This window comes from Megascapheus bottae, chromosome 19 (genome assembly GCF_031878675.1).
Source record: "Megascapheus bottae isolate mThoBot1 chromosome 19, mThoBot2.hap1, whole genome shotgun sequence".
Lineage (NCBI taxonomy): Eukaryota > Metazoa > Chordata > Mammalia > Rodentia > Geomyidae > Megascapheus > Megascapheus bottae.
The window spans coordinates 16151002-16169544 of NC_143527.1; positions in this window are offsets into that span (position 1 = coordinate 16151002).

Consider the following 18543-nt stretch of genomic DNA (forward strand, 5'->3'; position numbering starts at 1 on the left):
AGGCATGTAGATTGGGATCCAGAAACAGGGTTTAGGGAAATGGAGCAGGGGAGAAATAGGAGATGGTAAAGATGTATCAGAGTCTACATGAGAAGAATGGGACTGCAAGGGTTTTTTTTTTGTACAGACTACAATTTATCATTGCTTTACATTGAAGCACCATATAATCTTCATTCATCAAGAGAGGGATGAGACATTCTTTCGTTTTTATACATTTTCACATTAAATGCAATGTTTTCAAATTAAAAACTCAGGTGTGGAAAGTAATGTACTTCTTAATGAAGCATCATATCTGGTTAAGCAGGTACTTGTGTCTATTGAGAGCACACTTGAATGGACTGCTGTATGTTAAATATGTGCTGAATGCTTTCCCTGATAAACACGGTGCTTTACAATGGCCAATTATTTCTTTTTTTTCCCCTCCTCTCCTCTCAACAAATTTCCCCAAACCCATTGTTTTCTGCCCAGATTTCACAAGGAAGGCTCCCCATGAATTATTTTCCTCTTAGAACATTGACAACTAAGGAGTATCTTGTCTTCCTTTCTTCTTGGTCCCATATGAAGAACATAACATCTGTGTATCGTATGTTAAGTTTCATATTGTGGGTCGCAGAGCATGCTGAACCTGGAGACGTGAGTGGAACAGAGCACTCGCTGGCTGGCTGCTCATAGCATTACCTGCTCCAGGAATAGATGGCAATACACAACCTATCCAAAGGAGCATTAGTTCCAAGCACTGCTGATGTTAATGAGAATCCCATCTGCAGGCAAGGAACAAATGCCAGGAGTCACCAGGCAAACACAAGGGACAAAGTCAGATGGGTAACGGTCTTAGAGTTCTGGGTGGTCCACTTAATTTGGAGTGAGTCTCCTGTCAATGGCTGGAACTAAAGGAGACATGATCCAGCTGCCAAATGATGGGGAATGTCAAGTGTTAGGCATGTTGACAAGACCCTGGTCAACTGGGCTGAAGTTCAAAGCAAGCCCCCAAATCGAGCAGGGAAACTAGTGCCCTAAACTGAAATGAAGAGGTGAAAGCCATCACAGAAACTGCCCCATCTGGCTTCAGACAGCAGGCTCTGACTGGATGGACAGAGAGCTGCCCACTGCGAGGAAGCAGCTTAACATCACAATCCTAATTCCAGAAATAGGTATGTTCTTTTCTGTTGTATATGTGATTTGAATAAAATTGGCACAAGGCTGCCATAGAATGAAGAATAAAGACTAAAAGTACAGGCAATCTATGTACATAACACACCTATGTATGAATACATATATATAGACGTGTATATATACAGATGTAGATATATGTACGTATGTTTGAATGGAGCTGTGGAGACAGAAAAGAACCCTTAGTAAGGATCGGATTTTTGTCTCAGATGTTGACATGGAATCACTTGGAATTCTGAATTAGCAAACTGGTCTACCAAAAACCTGTCTGGTCTACCAACTTGATTATGGATACTAGTAATTGATGTCACTCTATTCTCACCAGTTACAAACTAACCGGAAGGATTGAATCAGCTATTCAAACATTCTCTTTCCAGAGTGACTGACAAAGCTTCAGTTGTGAGATCCTTCCTGAGAGGTGCTAATTGACATTTTTCTGGTGATATTTGTGGAGAAGATCCCACTATCCCTAACTCCACCTTTTCACCTCAATATATCTGCCTCTCCACAATCATATATGACTCTTTTTCTTTTTTTTCTTTTTTTTTTGCCAGTCCTGGGCTTGAGCTCAGGGCCTGAGCACTGTCCTTGGACTTTCTCAAGGCTAGAGCTCTACCACTTGAGACTCAGCATCACTTCTGGCTTTTTTCTATGTATGTGGTACCAAGGAATTGAACCCCGGTCTTCGTGCATGCTAGGCAGGCACTCTACCACTAGGCGAAACTCCCGGCCCTCTTTTTCTTTTTTATTGTAATTAATAGAGGAATTACAGTTATATTTGTCAGACAGAAGGTGCATTACTTCTCACACATTAATAGCCCCTCTCTTGTTCTTGTCCCCGTTTCCCTCCCCTCATCCCTCCCCTCAGCTTGTTTTCCCCCTTCCCTTTCCTATTTCAAATAAACTTATGCCATGTAACAAAGTCAGATACTGTAACAATATGAGATTAATCAAAGGGCAAGAATAGAGAAGAGAAATAACACAGTACATTAAGAACATCTCTTTTTAACTCTTTCTGTTTGACTCTGTTTAACTCTTTTCCTGAGATTGAACCTGAAAAAAGAAAGACATCAACTTGTGTATTAGGAGTTATCACAGCTTTGCCTGCCAAGTCAAAGATCTGGCAAGAGGAAAGAACTGGTGTTGGGGGTACAAGGAAGCAGCATTAAAAAGGAATAATTGATGTGGGAAAGTAACATGACAAGGACTAGACTTGACCTTAAAAATTGATACCACCCTATAGAAATGATTAAGAGGAGAAATACAAGACAAAAAGCAAACTTAGGTTCTTTATGATGCACACTTGGAAAGTTTTAAGAGATGTTATAAAACCTTCAGTGCATGGGATCTTATCAATTAGTGCTCAAGGCATTAATTCCACTAATAACACTACCACAAGGCTCACATACCAATTGAATTAAAATAACAGCAAAGTCAGGTTCCAAAAGAGTTTATTTTTACTTGTTTTCTACTGCAAAATGCTGTTTCAAAAGCATATCTGCTTCCACATCTCTCCCTTCCTCATCTTTTATTGGTTAAATTATTTATTTTTAACCGGCCACTGTTTCTGTCTCTCCCCCATGACTGTCTTACTTGTTGTTCCTTGAAATAAATTAGTAATGTCTTAATGTCTTTTTCCTGCTACTATGGACTCTACTAGCCTCTTTTCCCACGCTAGGTCTTAGGTTCTAAAATCTACCAGGACAACCAAAGTCAGTAATTAAAGAATGACAACAACAACAAAATAAAGATGAAAAAAAATATGGAGGAAGAACCTAGGAGAAGAGGATCAGCCTCTACACTCAGGTTTATGTTTCGTGCCCCCTGGCTGATCAATTTCTCTGGAAAGAATAAAAGGAGGAAAGACAATAGGTTCCTCGCTAGTGTTAAGCCTCACAGAGAAATCTTTGTTGCTGCTGTTTAGAAAAGCATTACTGAGCATCCAGAGAATACCTAGTCAAACATACAGTGTGATATATTCGATAATTATGGACACATAACCGCATTTCACTTGTGACACTTTTGAAAATCTCCAAATATTATAAATGAAATTTTAGCCAAGGAGAAGCTATAAAACTATAAATTGGTTAGTCTTCACTTTATTCAAAAAGGCTCACTTATTAGATCAATCGTCATTGATCAAGATGCTTTGTGCTCATAAATTGAGATGCTGAATTCCGAAACCTCTCTGTATAATTACTTAAAAATAATGAAAATATACAAAAATGAAATCAGATTAAAATATAAGATGTATGTTGTAGCCAGAGCTGCAGAGCTCTTACTGCAAGGGCTAAAGATAACATCCAAAGATCTTCAGACTTTTATATCTCTGAAGCTTCATATTTTCAAGGTGTTTTGTTTGTTTTGCTTCTGTTTTGTAAATGAACAAATCTATCCTTTAGTACTAGAGTCATATTTTACCATGCTGTTAACACCCAAAGCACAAAATAAGAAGGGCAAATTTTTCATTAGTAAGAAATATAAAGGATAGATGATGGTAGCTCACTTCTGTAATACTAGTCAGGAGACTGAGATCTCAGGATCTAGGTTCAATGTTAGCCCAGGCAGAAAGTCCAAGAAGCTTCATTTCCAATTAACCAGCAAAAATCTAAGAAAGGATACATAGTAGTAGCTTGCCAGTATGAGTGGAAAAAAGCAAGTGAGAATATGATAACCTGGTTCCAGGCTCAAGACACACACACACACACACACACACACACACACACACACACACACACACACACACAGAGAGAGAGACAGAGAGAGAGAGAGATTAACAGTAAAAGAAACTACTCAATTTTAAATATTCATTAACATATCCTTACCTAGGATGCAAAGTACAATCAAGATGCTAGTTTATTGATTTGTAAGGAAAAATCAAAACTTCTGAGACATCAACTCCTTAAGATATGGTAATAAATTTGGTAATTCAATCATCTTTTAGCAGCCATGTACAAAAAATTAACTTCTTGTATTTCTACTCAAATTCTGTTCATTTTTAAATTTGAGCTCATACTCATTTGTGTAGTAGGGGGGGAGTTATGGGGCTTGGACTCTGGGCCTGGGCACTGTCCCTGGGCTCTTCAACTCAAGGCTACTGCCCTACCCCTGAGCCTCAGCCTCACTTCTGGTTTTCTAGTGGTTAATTGGAGATAAGTCTCAGTCTTTATTGCTGGCCTTGAACATGTGATTCTCAGATCTCAGCCTCCTGAGTAGCTACGATTACAGGCATGAGCCACCATGCTTGACCTCATACTCATTGTTACCATTTCCAAGTTCTTAGGAAGTTAAAAAGAAAAAAAAGGAACAAAGAAAGAAAAGGAAGAAAGAATGAAACAAAGAAAGAAAGGAAGAAAGAAAGAAAGAAAAAGAAAGAAGGAAGGAAGGAAGGAAGGAAGGAAGGAAGGAAGGAAGGAAGGAAGGAAGGAAGGAAAGAAAGAAAGGAAGAAAGAAAGAAAGGGAAAGGAAAGAAAAAAAACACTTTAAGAAGCCTTATAAATAGAGAATGAAACAATATTTTTTCCATCTGTCATAGGATCTGAACTCTGGGCCTGGGCATTGTCCCTGAGCTCTTCAGCTCACTACTGCCCTATCCCTTGAGTTGCAGTGCCACTTCTGGGTTGTTGTTGTTGTTCTTTTTCCTCTAGTAGTTCATTGGAGATGAGCCTCATGGACTTAGTGCTCAGGCTGGCTTTGAACCACGATCCTCAGATTTCAGCCTCTGAGTAGCTAGGATTACAGACATGAGCCACCATACCCAGCTTAAAATTATGAAATTGCAATGGAAAAAAATTATTAAAAATGTGTAAACAGGGCCGGGAGTTTGGACTAGTGGTAGAGTGCTTGCCTAGCATGCACAAAGACCTGGATTTGATTCCTCAGTACCACATACATAGAAAAAAGCCAGAAATGGCGCTGAGTCTCAAGTGGTAGAGCTCTAGCCTTGAGAAAGTCCCAGGACAGTGCTCAGGCCCTGAGCTCAAGCCCAGGACTGGCAAAAAAAAAAAGGTGTAAATACAACTTGAAGATTAATTTATTAAAAATTTAGCAATGTTTATTCTCCCTAGGACTGTAGATTTCAATTATATGTAAAGATTTCTTTTTTTTTTCAAGTACTGGGACTTGAACTTGGGGTCTCAACAAGTTAAAAAAGTAGCGCAACATTTGAAATAGTAGTAGTAGTAGAAGAAGAAGCAGTGTTGTTATTATAGAGGTGATTACACAGAGATGACAATTGCATGAGTCAGGTAATGAGTGTATTTACTTTCTTACAGTGTCTTCTGTTGCCTCACTCTCTCCCAGTCCCTCTCTCCCAGTTAGATTGGCCAACATTGTGAATTCGAACAACAAATGTTGACTGGTATGTGAGGAAAAAGGGACCCTACTGCACTGTTGGTAGGAATATATACTAATATAACCACTCTGGACAGCAGTCTGGAGGTTCCTCAAAAATGTAAACAGATACCAGGGCTTTTTTTGCATTGATTATTTTCAAGACAGAGTTACTTTATGCCTAAATCACTATGAAGTGTGATTCTCCTCTATGTGTGTCATTACAAAGACAAGCTCAAAACTGCCATTGTGCCTACCACATAGCTTAGGATAAGTGCATATTACCATGCCAGCCATTGTAATGTGGCCACTCAAAATTTTATGGCTGGCCTGGCCTACAACTACAATACCCTAATTTCCACCTCCCAAATAACGCACTCTAGCCACCATGCCTAGCTGTCAAGATTTCTTTCGTCACCCAATAAAATTCATGCACACATATGAACAGCTCAGGATTTGTAAGAGTTGGTTTTTATTGTTGTTTTTTTTAATTATTAAGTTACTCTGCCTTTGATCTGTCTATGATCAAACTTTGCTTTTCAAATCCGGGAATCCTTATCAATTCCCAAAGAGAATTTGAAAAATCAAGAATTCTGGGCTGGGTGTTTGGCCTAGTGGTAGAGTGCTTGCCGAGCACGCATGAACACTGGGGTTCAATTCCTCGGTACCACATACATTAAAAAAAGCCAAAAGTGGCACTGAGGTTCAAGTGGTAGAGCTCTAGCCTTGAGAAAGCCCAAGCACAGTGCTCAAGCCCTGAGCTCAAGCCTAGGACTGGCAAAAAAAAAAAATCAAGAATTCTACACCCTACTCTATACCAAGAGTGGAATGAGCTTTAGATATTCACCTGGGATTTCAACCATTAAAAAAAAATCTAACCCCCCAAACGCTGAAGTCACTAACATAGGCCACTGCTTGGAAGCCATCCTTATATGCCAACATAAATTTCCCAGTTGAATTCCTACTTTCAGTTAACATATTTGAAAATTCAAAACTCTGATAAAGTGAGGGTGAGTTATATTGTCATGATTGTGTCTCTAGCTCCATAACCTATGGTTGTAGTCGATGATAAGCTGCACACTTACCATATATAAATGCTTCCCTTTCAGGAAAGAATTTTTCCTCTTTGTTACAATGATATCTGGAGTGAAAGGAGTTCAGCATAGAGGTGGTGCCAGCTTTGTTGTCATGTTAATTAACTTGCAGCAATTTGAGGGGGATCAATCTTCATAAGAAATACTGAGGCAGCAGAACCTGTACAGATATTCACTTTTCTCTTTCCTTTCTTGGTTCTATCTGGCATCACAAGTGAGTAAGGAACCCACGCAATATGTGCAAACCTTGCTTGTACATCACAGTTTGGCCCTCTTTTTGTATCATACATTCATCATACTACTCATTTTGGCCTCTCATAGTATTCAATTATGCATTCAACCTTCATAGAAAGCAATTGTGTAATGACATATAAGCATCAAGAAGTTCAAAGTAATTCATAAACTCAAGCAGGCAGTTCTATTTTTAAGTGTTTATCACAAAGATATAATCAGTATTTTAATGAGCAAAGAACAATAATTACTATAATAATTTATACAAACTCTGATTATGTAAAAGTATATGTAATGTTTATGTAAAAGAGTGTTTATTGTCACATTATTTATAATACTCCTGAATTTAGAAACACGATAAATATTCAACCACTGGTGAAAAGTTATATAAACTCTCAATAGTTAGATACTGGAAAACTATGAAGACATTAAAATGTATATTTCTGATTTATAAGATAGAAAGTGGGAATATTCACAATAAAAATTTAGGCATAAAACTGTAATGCAATATAATTTTGATTTGTTTGTAAAATGTTATGTGTGAGTTTTATAAATGACTTGAGGGAATAAGCCAAAAGCTGAGCAGTCTAGTCTGAGTGATAAAATTAGGATCTTTATTTTATTGTTTCCTTTCTTCAAACTTTCTACAATAGGCATGTTACTTTACCAACTTAAAATGTAATTTACATTTTACCTGAAAGTCATAAATAAATGTAGTAACAATTGACAAATAAATACGATGTGAATTAAGCTAGCCAATCTTTAACCTGATTTTTATAAACTTATTACATTTTTCTTCCTTCTCCCACTTGCCTTTAGGTTTCTTTTTTTCACCTTGAAGGCTAGTCTTTATTATTTTTTAAACAGTTGTACAAAGGAGTGTTCGTTTAACACAGTGCACTTTTTGATCCATGCAACCTTTTTCAATATTCTCATCCATCCCTCCCAACCTACCCTTTCCCTTATTCCCTTACTTTTCTTAAGTTTGTAGTATATACATTTGCCTTTATATTTCTAAATCATATATATTTATAAATATCATAGTACTTATTGTTTACCAATTTTTGTTACAGTGAATGTCAATTTAAATTTTATGTGATAGTCTTCCTTTCTTTGTTCTTACAATGCAGGTATATTTTAGTTTATTAGAAATATGTTCCTTGTTTGACATACTTTATAATTTTTGTTTATTGCCAAATAAGATATTAGAAATACATTCCTTCTTGTTTGACATTTTTTATACCCGTGAGTCCCCTGTCTTTATCTTATCCTCTTGCAGTGTCTCTAGGTCTCCTATAGAGTCCCAAAAGTCTCAGTTTTCTTCTTTGCTCTGACATGTTACTCTGTGTGCCATTGCTCTTTTGCTCCAATCTGAGATGGTTGATCTCCAATCTTGCTCTCTGTTCTTATTATCAGGCGATGTCCTGAATCATGAACTATGTACAGTCTCATCATATGTAGTCATTTCCCTTGAAACAATTTAATTTCATTCTTCCTAATTGCTAAACAGTACTGTATGGTGTATATGTAATGTATTTTTTTATCCATTCTCATTTCTTGGGTAATTAACCTGATTCCATAGATTTGTTATTACATTGGTTGTGCTTGATAGCCACATGCATGCAGGTCTTTCTATTTCATTTTGAAGGCTGTGTCTGATATCTTCAATAGGCGGATCACTTATGAGTACATTCCTATTGTCTAAGTCTTCACTTAGCTGTTTTATTATAGCTAATAATTATTATTTGACTTCAGTTTGTACATGAAAACTGGGGGAAGAGGCCTCTGAAAGAGGTTGTCTTCTTCCTAGGAAGATTCAGAGATCTTCTAGCAACAGTAGGCATGCATATCATATCAGATTAATCTGATATTTAACTAACAAGGTTGATGGAATACTCTAATACTTAATCTATTTCTGCATTTTCCCAATGCAAGGATACAGCTAATTAGGAATCAGGATGGTTTCCTACAGCTCTCAGTTACGGTATATTTTGAATCCTAATTTTCATCTTAGTATTTTTTGAACCTTTTGCTCCCTTATTACCCTGCAAAGTAACCATGTTCTCTCACCCAGGAAGCAAATGATAGGAATTTAAGAATCATAATGGCCACATGAGATTTAGGTAAGGCAACTGAATTATAAAGATGAGAATATACTAAATGGTGGGTAACCATATAAATGAAGGATACAGAGTCCAGAATGCAAATAGAGACTTCTAGACAGGGTAGTTAATCAATTTGACTGAGTGGGAGAAATGTCGGGAGTAACACTGACAACAAAGTTTCAGGAAAATGAACTGGCACAAGTTGGAGAATTTTGGAATAATAATGGTACACTTGGATTCAATTTGGGAAGCAATGGAAAATCATTAAAGTTTTATAATAGCTTAGTATGAAACTGTGGAAACAGTATTTTAGAAAGATTATTCAAGTAAAACTGAAAACAATATTATATATTTTGTGATGAATTTTTTCAACCAAAGAAAAAATTTACAACATTTTGGATGAGAAATAAAAAAAATGAACAAATGGTTTAGGAAGATCACATCAAAAGTAACTAGAATCAGATGCTTATAGCATACATATAATTGTAGCTATCAGGCTAAGACCTGAAGAATCGAAGTTCAAAGTTTATAAAAGGCAAAATGAGCCATTCAGAGTCCATCTCTAAGATAACTAGAAAAATATCATGCTAGAATATAGCTTCAATGATAGAGCACCAGCCATGAAAAAAAAGGAAAAAAAAAACAAATGCTGAGCAAGCATAAGGCCCTGAGTTTAAGCCCTGGTACCAAAACCAAAACATTATTTTATATTTTTATCTTTATTTTTTTATTGTAATTAATAAAAGGGTTACATGATATTTGCCAGAGAGAAGGTGCATTAATTCACACACATTGATACCCTTTCATATGTCTTGGTACCCATTACCCTCCCCTCCACCCCCCCATCTTGGTTTTCCCCCCTTCCCTATCCAATTTCAAATAACCAAATACAAATAAATCCAATATATCAGATAACAAAGTGAGATACTCTAACAATGTGAGATAACCAAGGGACAGCAAAAGAGATGAGAGATAACATAGTACATTAAGGACAACAATCATTCATTGTATGGTTTTTGTTTCAATATCCTGGAGGTCTTTTCAATTAGCTTCATACTAGATGGCCTTATATATCAAGGTTTTGCTCTATTGCAGATCTCTGCTAGTAGAGCCCAAGGTTTCTACTGATTATGACAAATGAGGGGAACCATTGAGCCTAATTTCCTTTGAGTCTGGCTTACTTCACTTAATATGATTTTTTCTAAGTCTTTCCATTTCCTAACAAATGGGTCGATGTCATTTTTTCTGACAGCAGCATAGAATTCCATTGTGTATAAATACCACATCTTGTTGATCCACTCATCAACTGAGGGGCATCTAGGTTGGTTCCATATTTTTGCTATGGTGAATAATGCTGCAATGAACATTGTTGTGCTAGTGGATTTAGTATGCCCTAGTTTCTGGATGGTTGGGTAAATGCCAAGTAGTGGAATTGCTGGGTCATAGGGGAGCTCTATGTTTAGACTTTTGAGGCACTGCCATATTGCTTTCCATACTGGTTGAATGAGTTTGCACTCCCACCAACAGTGTAGTAGGGATCCCTCCTGGCCACATCCCCTCCAGCATCTGTTGTTATTCGTTTTCCTGATCCTGGCCATTCTAACTGGAGTGAGGTGGAATCTTAGAGTTGTTTTGATTTGCATTTCTTTTATGACCAGAGTTGGTGAGCATTTCTTCATGTGTCTATAGGCCATTTTTGTTTCTTCTTCAGAGAAGACTCTCTTTAAGTCTTTGGCCCATTTTTTAATGGGATGGTTGTTACTTTGGAGATTAGTTTTGGAGTGATTCAATTTTTTGAGCTGTTGATATATTTTAGATATGAGGCCTTTGTCCGTTGTTTGGTTGGTGAAGATCTTCTCCCACTCTGTAGGCTTCCTAATTAATTTACTAGCTATGTCCTTTGCCATACAAAAGCTCCGCAGTTTAATGCAGTCCCACTTATCCAGCCTTTCTCATATTTGCTGTGATTCTTGGTCCTTATTAAGAAAGTTTCGAGGGCCGGGAGTTTGGCCTAGTGGTTAAAGTGCTTGCCTAGCATGCATGATGACCCGGGTTCGATTCTTCGGTGCCACATACATAGAAAAAAGCCGGAAGTGGTGCTGAGGCTAAAGTGGTAGGGCTCTAGCCTTGAGAAAATCCAAGGACAGTGCTCAGGCCCTGAGCTCAAGCCCAGGACTTGCAAAATAAATAAATAAATAAATAAAGTTTCGACCTGTGCCAAGGAGGCCTAGTGTATCTCCCATTCCTTCTTGTAAAGTTTTCAGTGTGTCAGCTTTTACCTCCAGGTCTTTGATCCATTTGGAGTTAATTCTAGTGCAGCCAGAACATTATTTTAATAGTAATAATAAAAATAAACAGTATTCATAATAATAAGTAGGCAATATTTAGATAGGATAAGGAAGTAACATAACTCAAATAAAGTAACTTAATTCTGGCCTAAAGTTCAGAACAGTGGTTATTTTTTCCTAAGATTTTTCCTATAACAGAATCTGTCAGAGTCTTAGCCTAAGATGTCTTCAGCCATTGAGTTCTGTTTCTCCCATCCTTCATGGCACTACACAAGTATATGGGAACTTATGGAGTTGATAGAAAGAGAATGATCCTGATGGCGTCTTAGTCTTTCTTTTGGGAATAATCAGGCATTTGTAAAGCTTCAATGTTGCTTACATATTTGTAGAAAAAATACTCAACATTACTCAATCATTTGAAAAATGATTGTGGCATGTTGTATCTTGAAAATAGTGGAGCAAAGGGCAAATGTCCAAAATAAGGATATATACTAATAGTACTTGTTAATAGTTCTGTGATTATGCACTATCAGCAGGACATTAGCAGACATGATACACTCTACCAGAGACTGTGGGGCTCATCAGAGTTGTTCAATCATAGACAAGTATTTGTAATACTCATGTGCTGATTCATAATCAACATGTCTGTTCAGCCAGGTACTGGTGAATCACACCTGTAATCCTACTGATCTGAGAGGTGGAGAATATAAGGATCACATTTTGACATCAGCCTAAGCTTCCACCAGACTCTATCTTCCTAGAAGGAAAACTAGACACAATGTCACACCAATGTGAGCCTAATGAAGACAGGAAGCCTATGGTTATTATTCCTGGGCAAGACGTCCAGGATGTCTTTAAAATAGCTCATGAAAAATGGGGATAAAGCTATGATTTGAGGAAGCAGGAAGCCTTGAGTTCAAACCCTAAAAACTACCAAGGGTAGTTCCAATTTTTAATATGGAAGCATAGAAATTGCTTTCAGTATTAGTTTCAACTCTATCATTTTGTTAAATTTAAAGATATAGCTGCTCTACCTAGCAATGCAATCCTCTTTTGGGATCAACAAAAGAAATGCATAATTGATCCTCTTTGAAGCCATCCAACAGCCACATGTGGGGCTAGCATTGTCTTCCTTGATGAATTCTTCCCTGTTAGTTGGTTATATCATCTTTTTTCTACTGCCTGAAATATAGTACAAAGGATCTCTAAGGTTAACAGCTGTGGTACCTAACATAGATGCCTCCTTCGCTCACTGGTAGAGTATTAGTGCTCATATTTTTGTCAGGATAGTACTTTGGGATGTAAGGTACCCCATTATGTACATCCAAGCTATTACTACTAATTGTTCAATTAATTTGCAATTGTAGGTGGATAAAAATAATGGGTTTGCCTTGTTTGTCAAAATGCCCCCTGAAGCACAATTACACTGCAATATCTGTGCAAAAGGCAGCCCACATGCATCCTCAGGTAATTGTCGCTGGAGAAGGCAGCCATATGCTAATGAATTCCCTGATCACTGAGAGACAAACAGTCCTGTAAGACTTCAGTGAGGCACATTTATATATCAAACTAAAGATAGCCCCTGCCTCATCACACAAAAAGACAAAGCTCCAAGTGCTGCATCATCATTTTCAGTTCATTTGAGTCATTAGCATTTTGCCATTATCATTTGTTTCCCTGTTACCATCTTCCCCAGGGTAATAAATATGCTATGCCCTCAGGGTGCCTTCTGCCCACAGACATCAAAAACTGGCTTCCACATCAGCCACAGAGTGCATGAGTGAAAGTAGAGATTAGAGCTATAATGTCATGAAAGTTATCTGGTGGGAGGGGTAAAGGTATATAGCTAGAAAGGGCAGAGCGGCTCTCTTACAACTTCATACTTGCTCTGGATTCTCAACAGGGGAAGAGGTAGAGTAAGGAACATTTGACTTAGTACATCTTCAGTAAGTATACTGCCTAGTCTTGTGGACATGAAATGCCACATTAACCTGGTAATAGTGCAGTAAGTTCTCCATATCAACCCATAATCCACAGCACCGTGAAGCCAATCCAAGTATGCCATCTGTAATGACCAGGGAAAACTAATTGGCTAAAAATATGAAACTAATGTAAATAATGATAATTAGTGACAACACTGTCTATGTTTTGTGAATTGTCTAAAGAAGTTGAGGTCATATAGTTCTCTGATGGATAAATGAGCTTTGCTTGTTGTAGTCTTGAGCTCCAGCTGTCTGTTAAACACACTCCTAGTCATGTGTGCATGTACGTGCATGAGAGTGTGGGGGGCACACATGTATGTACTCATGCACACACATGCAAAATGTGTGTGCCAGTTCTAGAACCTGAATTCACAATCTTCTCTGGCTTTTCCACTCATGCCTACCACTCTGTCATTTGAGCTGCCTTTTGTTTAGAGATTATATTCTCATGGAGTTTTCTGCCTGGGATGGCTTCAAATTGCAATCCTAGGATCTTAAACTCCTGAGCAGCTAGGATTACAAGAATGAGCCTACATCTAGCCTGTTAGGTACTTGTCTACACAACAATTCCACACCATAGCCTTATGACTCATCCATGACACCATGCTGCAAGAAAGAAAGGATAAAGAGCCCCAGCAAATCATGCTAAAAGAAAGGCCAAAGATCCCCCTACTGTTCAAGTACTTTTTCCTCAGATGTTGTACCTTCCTCTAGGTACCATAGATGCTCAGTGTCACACTGATGGAAAATGTTCCTCCTATGAGGAGAACTTCCTGTTCTAAAATGAGAGGCCTGGGCAAGCAGAGCACAACTATGGAAGCAGGAAGAAATAGCAAACAAGAATTTTTCTAGCGAGTCACTAGAGATAATGGTGAATTGGCTTTACTGCCCTTTCTACTTCTGACTACAGTATAATGCACATTGTTGGATGTTTTTATTTCATACTTAACCAGTATATTCCAAAGCTGGTTATGTACCCAAGTCACTGGGAGAACTGATTAAAATACATGTTTGCAAGTCATACATTTGTATATAAATATCTGTGGGGAAGAAACAAGAATCTGTATTTTTTTTGAACATCCCATACTAGCTTCAAGGAAGTTAACTGTGACTAGAAAATCTAATGTAATAGTAAGATGTACAAATACTACAAAATTTCTTTTTTTTTTGCCAGTCCTGGGCTTTAGCTCAGGACTTTCTCAAGGTTGGAACTCTATCACTTGAGCCTCAGCACCACTTCCAGCTTTTTTCTATGCATGTGGTAACAAGGAATCGAGCCCAGGTCTTTGTGCATGCTAGGCAAGCACTCTACCACTAGGCCAAACTCCCGGCCCCATACTACAAAATTTCTGACCTGTTTTCTAATTGCATCTAGCAATTTATATAAGCAAAGCTTTGATAATGTGAAAATGGATCATTATATTAATAATAACCATAATCTTTTGCTAAGTGTACAAATTTGTATTCATTGAGTTTATCTTGTTTCCTAACCCTCAGACCAAATGACAAGGCCTTGGCAAATTGAAGTAATTAACTTCTTTCAATCCTTTTGGACTATGCCCCAGTTGGACAAACACAGCTTTTGCAAGCAGGGACAAATACCAGTTAGTTACACCAAAAATTTCTGTGGTGTTAATCTGCCCAGAAATTGTGCCAGCCTCTTAGCATCTTAATTAACCTGTTTCAGTTCTCTGGGACTATTTCTGAAGAAATGTGAAGAAGTAGAAATTGTACAGGCAGCGTTCCCTCTGTTGTGGGTCTTCTTTCTCACTGCTAATAAATATAATTGAGTAAAAGCCAACATTTCTTTGTCCACAAGGTTTCGTCTGGTAACTTGAGCCTTCAGTCTCATTTTTTTTCTATATCTGTATCACCTGATGTAGTTCCAACTGCACATCACTTGAAAGTGCTACTGCTCACTACATGTTTGGAGATAGATGGCCAGAGATGCCGATTACATTACAGTCTTTGTACAAATGGAGACAAGCCTATGTGTCTACAAAACTCTTGTTATACAGTATAATATTATGATTAGAGTCAGTCAAGTGCTTTATCATACAATAAATGTGCATTATTTCATTATGTACATAGTAGATCTACATAGCCATGATTTCACATCACATCTTAGTTACCTACACTCAACATGTATCACTATGGAGCAATAATCCTTCAACTGGTATGCCGTTGAAAGGTCATTAGTAGCCCAATACAATGCCACAATGCCAACACTGTTGAAGTCATTGTAATATCTCACATCGTCATGGAAATGTGAATCCAGTACAATAAAATACAGTGAGAAAGAACAATATTCATGTAATGTTTATTAAAATATATTATGGGCTGGGAGTTTGACCTAGTGGTAGAGTGCTTGTCTAGCATGCATGAAAACCCAGGTTCAATTCCTTGGTACCACATGCATAGAAAAGCTGGAAGTGTTGTTGTGGCTCAAGTGGTAGAACTCTAGCCTTCAAGAAAGCCCAAGGACAATGTTCAGGCCCTAAGTTCAGTCCCCAGGAAGGGCAAAAAAATAAATATATATCTATATATATAGTCATCATTTTATTATTACTGTTAATCTCTATTGACTACTAATTAAATGTTCTCATAGGTGTGGAGAGATAGGGGAAAATCTCATATATTGAGTCCAGAGCTGCCCACAGTTTCAGCCATCCCTGTAGATGTAAGAACTTTTCACTATAGATAGGGTAGAGAGAAACTATTGAAGTTATTGTTGCTCATTTCATCAAAATTCAAACTTTTTTCTACATAACTGACATAATCCAAAAGGTCTCACTCAACATTTTTTACTTTCTGGGTACCTATGTGAATTCTAGATCTGAAATAAAAAAGAAAAGATATTAAATAAAAAGAGAAATAACAAAAAAGGAGAATCAGTAGTAGTGGGAGGGAGAACACAGAAAGTGACAGAGAAATGTATCAAAGTGTGCTGTATCTATTATGAAAAGACCATTTAAAAGTTTTGCCAGAAAGTTTTTGAGTATTGGAATAGAAAGAGTAATAGAAAGTGAGTATGATCAAAGATTATTATGTGCATGTATGGAAATATCACAACGAAATCCCATACTTTGAACAGCCAATGTCACTAATGAAAAGAATTTTAAAGGGAATTTCTGATTACCCAAGAAGAATTTGGGGTGTATAGTTACTGGAAAATATTGTTATGTGATATTTAAGGCATTGGTGTGTGAATATTACCTTCTCATCCTCTTCAGTCTATCTAAATACAAACATCTCTAATCTCATCTTCAAAAAGAAAGCATTATAACCAGTGCCTCTTCAATATGCTAAACTCATTCAGGGGAAGCTTTCTTATGAGAAGAGTCTCAAAAGGTGACTTGTGAGTCAACAGCATTAGCATCACCTAGGGACCTATTAAGAATATAAGGACTTCAACCCTACCACTAGACACCTTTTAAAATGTAAGTGGTTTAATCCTACACCTAGACACTCTGAGGTCAAGTGAGGGCATGCTCATGTATGTATGCTCTACAAAGTTTGAGAACCACTGCCCTAGATAATAACTGTCAAGTCTGTAGCTATACTAGGCACTGTATTAAACACTTTGGGAACAATTCCATTTTTAAATGGTCATATTCATTGATGCCAAGTGGTAATTTCTATTTGGCCTGATCATTTACTGTCTAATCAATCTGGTCATCAGCTCTACAAAACTGAATTGATCACATTTAATTTCTAGGACTATATCAGACTACTAACCTGCCAGGGGTCAATAAGTAATTGAGAGACTTCATTCATAAATCAACTGAATCATGAAGCAGGAACCAAACTAGAAATAAAAATCTCTATTATCAAATAATGCTGAGGATGGCTTTTGAAAAGTAATTCCAGCTGGATAATGTACCTGCTGAAAAATGACTCAGTTCATCAAGACTCACACAAACATTTTCTTATTTAAGGGATTCAGGGTTTGCAGAGCTTTGCTGGTAATCCACTCATTCAAATTCACACATCTTCTCATTTGTTCTTCTCAGGAGTATAATGTAAAGCATCTTAATAACATAACTCACCTCTTAAACATTTTAGAAAATGCATATTCAAATAAATGGCCACTTTTGCTTGCTGCCATCAGATAGTCTCTGTTGAAGGCCTTCCATGAAACACTATGAACTATAATTCAAAACTTTACCAACACCCAAGACACATTTACTTACTTAAATATTCTATTGGTAGAACAGTCTTTATTCAGGAAGTCATAATAATCCAAGTGTGGATTCTGGGTTTGGTGGTTCATGCTTGTAATCCCAGCAGCAAAGATAGAAGATTCATTGTTTAAAAGGTCAGTAAAAGTTATCCTAATCCTCCTGGGTAGGGGGAGGGGAACAGCCCTTAGCATGGTTAGTTCACGCCTATAACCTGCACTACATGAGAAACTGGGTCTAACCAGTGTCCCTGAGCTCTTCAGCTCAAGGCTACCACCCTACCCTTGAGCCAAGCCCCATTTCCCATTTTTAGAGATTAATTGCCTGGGTTATGATGCTCAGGGTAGATGCTTAGGAGAGGTATGACTGGGTGGTAGGGAAGGTCTATTTTTAGTTTTTTGAGGAACCTCCAGACTGCCATCCACAGTGGTTGCACTAGTTTACATTCCCACCAGCAGTGCAGAGGATTCCTCTTTCTCCACAACCCCACCAGCATTTGTCATTGTCTGAATTCAGAATATTGGCCATTCTGATTGGGGTAAGGTGATATCTTAGGGTTGTCTTTATTTACAAACAAGAGCAATAACTCAATACTTGGATACTCAAGGTAATTGACATGAACTGGGAGATATAAATATAACTAAATAGACATATATCTATGATGGGATATATATTCTATACACATACTGATCTATCTATCTATCTATAGAGAGAGAGAGAGAGAGAAAGAGAGAGAGAAATATGTGTCTATGATATACAAACTCTCAACTTAATTTTAATTTTGTTCTTAAATTTATGTGCCAGTGATTGCATATAGATTCCATTCTTGAATACTTGTTTGTTAAACTTGACATTTGAAATATGACATAAGAAATCGGTGTTAATAAAATCTTTTAATAAAAAATAAAATAAAATCTGGCACCATTGAGGCTGCATACACCTTGGCTTGAAAATGATTCTTGGATTTTTAAGTTTTTGGCATATTGCTTAAAATTCACAGGAGTTTATTCTCTAACAAGTCTTTATTGTATGTCACACTGAACCTGATACATTGCTCAGTGCTGAAGTATGACAGTCATCAAGACAGATGTAGTATCTGTTCGACAGTGCCTATGTTGTTTTTAGTAACAGCTTTACCTTTCTCTATTTCAGGCAGGCTG